General features: G+C 29.8%; 1 protein-coding gene across 2 annotated transcripts in view; it reads left to right on the forward strand.

Annotated features, from left to right (window-relative positions):
• Positions 1–1,062, forward strand: part of LOC103524809 (A-kinase anchor protein 9-like) — a 10,763-nt gene that overhangs the window by 1,441 nt on the left and 8,260 nt on the right. The gene's annotated exons all lie outside the window — the stretch shown is intronic.

A 1,062-nucleotide genomic window follows, 5' to 3' on the forward strand; every position in this document is an offset into this window, starting at 1 on the left:
TTTTGAAATTTAAAAAAATTAAAAATAAAAAAAAAAAAAAATAAAAAAAAAGAGAAAAAAAAAAAAAAAAAAAAAAAAAAAAAAATAGACAAACATATGAAATACATCATAAATTAATGTAACCTATCAGCTCACAGCTCACAAGAAACAGCTGAAATATGAATGAATTTTTTTCTTATGCTTTAGCATATGTTAGCAAACTTTAATAAATAGAAAAAAATCTTTAAAATTCATAGTTGGGCAAATATCACGACTTAAAATACATAAAAGGATCTTTATTCTTCGAAATCATATCAGCACAGTCATTCTAAAGCTGCTTCTAATGTCAGTAATGTCCATATAATATAACAATAATTAGTTTAAATAAATTATACAACACAAAATTTTAATTGAAAAGACAGTTAATAGTAATAATATTACTTTCAATATCTTTATGTAACACAGAAGTTCCTGAGAGACCATTTATGTTCAAGGGAGGGAAATGACTATGGTTTTTTGTGTAGGAAAATCTTTAGTGCCATCGAAGTATAATTTCTAAATATTTAAATTTGATCATATCATTGTTTAAAATAATAATTAAGACTGATTGTAAAATAATAAATAGATCAGTTGCGCTTACTTGGGTGATGTTTCAAAGTCATAGAGCAGGAAAAATGAGGACCAACGGAATTTTTCTTTTCTTACGACTTTTCCCGAGATAAATTGATTTTAAAAATACCAGTAAATCGTAAACTTTGACGTCACGGCATAAGCTCCCGTACACGATGACGTCACATCAAATGTCCCGAGCAAAGCTCCCTCGCAGGCAACACATTAAAGTGTTTGTGCGCATACGTTTCTGCGCATTTTTTTTTTTTGCTCCTCCGCAAGCGTGCTTGCATACTGGCGCTACCTAGCGGACGAAAAAAACAACTGCGTAAAGTCTGACGTCACACATCTTTGAACTCTTTCATTAGAACGGAAAATAAAAATTGAATCTTCGACTTTTTACAGTTATTTTTTCGGATTTTTGACCTCGGATTTGGATTTTTCCCAACTTTTTACATAGGAATCGACCATTTA

Source organism: Diaphorina citri, unplaced genomic scaffold (genome assembly GCF_000475195.1).
Source record: "Diaphorina citri unplaced genomic scaffold, Diaci psyllid genome assembly version 1.1 scaffold122, whole genome shotgun sequence".
Classification (NCBI taxonomy): Eukaryota; Metazoa; Arthropoda; class Insecta; order Hemiptera; family Psyllidae; genus Diaphorina; species Diaphorina citri.